Source organism: Vollenhovia emeryi, unplaced genomic scaffold, assembly GCF_000949405.1.
Source record: "Vollenhovia emeryi isolate VEMERY1.0 unplaced genomic scaffold, V.emery_V1.0 DF939478.1, whole genome shotgun sequence".
Lineage (NCBI taxonomy): Eukaryota > Metazoa > Arthropoda > Insecta > Hymenoptera > Formicidae > Vollenhovia > Vollenhovia emeryi.
In genome coordinates, this window is record NW_011966888.1 from 44,822 (window position 1) to 46,594 (window position 1,773).

The following is a 1,773-nucleotide window of genomic DNA, read 5'->3' on the forward strand; positions in this document are numbered from 1 at the left end:
ATGATATCTCGATAACTGTTTGTCGGAGAGAAAAGTAGTACAGGAACTTTTTACTTGATTTGGTCTCAGGAATATGCTGTTACAATAGTTCTCTAATTATTGAAAATTTTAAGAACGTACATTATTGGACGTACAAAATATGTTATTTTTGGTACGTTTTAAAGATGTCCATTTTATGTATTTATAAGAAACATGCGTTTGGCGGCTCACATATACCTTTATTTATATATTGCGACGTTATATCTATTCACGGATCGTACCAACCCACATAGCACAGGGACGTCGATTGAACGTCCGAAGGACGTCCGATTGGTCCAACATGGATATCCGTGGGATGTCCGTATTCGTCCGTTGACTGTCCATGGGACGTCCATATTATGTCTAAATGTCCGGCCTATTTACGTCCATAAGACGTCTTATGGACATCCGGTAGACAAATAAGGATATCCCACGGACATCCGTGTCGGATGTCCTTCGGACGTCTAATGGACATTTGATGGACGAAAATACAGTACCTCGATCTATTGGATGTCGAATTCGAATGTCTTATGGACATTCGGTAAACGAAAATACAGGACAATCCGGATAATTAAAAGCCCGTATTGATAGTCGTTGTTCAATTCTAAAGATCAGTCTGTCTTTGTCTCGCCTACTACGTTTTTCCATACGCGACACGAGACAAAGACAGACTGATCTCGAGAATTGAGGAACGACTATGAATACGAGCCTTAAACTGCTTTAAACTTAAACTAAAGGTTTAAAAAGATCAAATATACACAATCGTTGATCTTGAACTTGCAAATCCTCACAGATCTGATATTTGTTACAAGGTAAATGGTGCGATATAAGGATAAAATAAATTATTTTACTTGGCAAATAAACGAGTGTATTTTGAGTTATGTTTATTAAATACTTATAGTTTCAGTACTAACAAAATTTTTAAGTAGATATGTGTAGTTTCTTTGGTATGCAATTAATGCAATCATATTTTTATTTATATTAGACACCTCACTTATTTTTAACAAAAATTAGAAACGTAAACAAATAGAAACTGCTGGAAGCATACTGTGATGTGTTCCGTTTCCGTGTTAAAACCTTGTAGCAGTTTGAAAGCGCACGAAACTAAAACGGAAGGACACTTCTGTGACATCATAGCGTCAGTACTCGCAGTGAATAATTCGGAACGCACCAACAAAAATTACGATTTTACACATTCAATTTGTGTGTCGATCTACCAAATATCGCAGATGTATATTAACGTAAAACAGATGTGATTTGGATCCATTGAATATCCTGTAGCGAACATCCGACGGATGTCCCAAATAGGACGTACATTGGACATCCATAATTCGTCCATAGAAGTCAGATATAAAATGGATATGTTTTGGACATCTTAAGGACGTCCTTTGATAGACGTCCCATGAATATCCACAAATGGACGTCGTTAGGACGTTCATAACATGTCCACGGACGTACCGACATAAAACGGACATAATTCAGACGTCCGATGGACGTCTTGTGCTATGTGGGAATATAATATAGTATAACAAATTATAACAATTATAATTACTAATACTTATTATATTCATTATAATTACCATTATATATTATATTGACAATTATGATTTTTCTAATGTTATTTTATTTCATATTGCAAGACTTTAAGCAGATAGCACGTATAAAAAGTTATTTTTGCAAAGGCTGTAGTACTTATACAGGGTGTACCTAAACTGGCGATAAATATTTTAATGACAAGTACTTTGTAACATTTTG

General features: G+C 35.3%; 1 protein-coding gene across 1 annotated transcript in view; it reads left to right on the forward strand.

Moving 5' to 3' along the window:
* The first annotated feature begins 122 nt into the window (after positions 1–122).
* The window catches only part of LOC105557475, an 8,938-nt gene continuing 7,287 nt past the window's right edge, over positions 123–1,773 (forward strand). The window contains exon 1 of the mRNA XM_012004719.1: positions 123–632. The gene's annotated coding sequence lies outside the window, so the exon portion shown is untranslated. The remainder of the gene's footprint in view (positions 633–1,773) is intronic.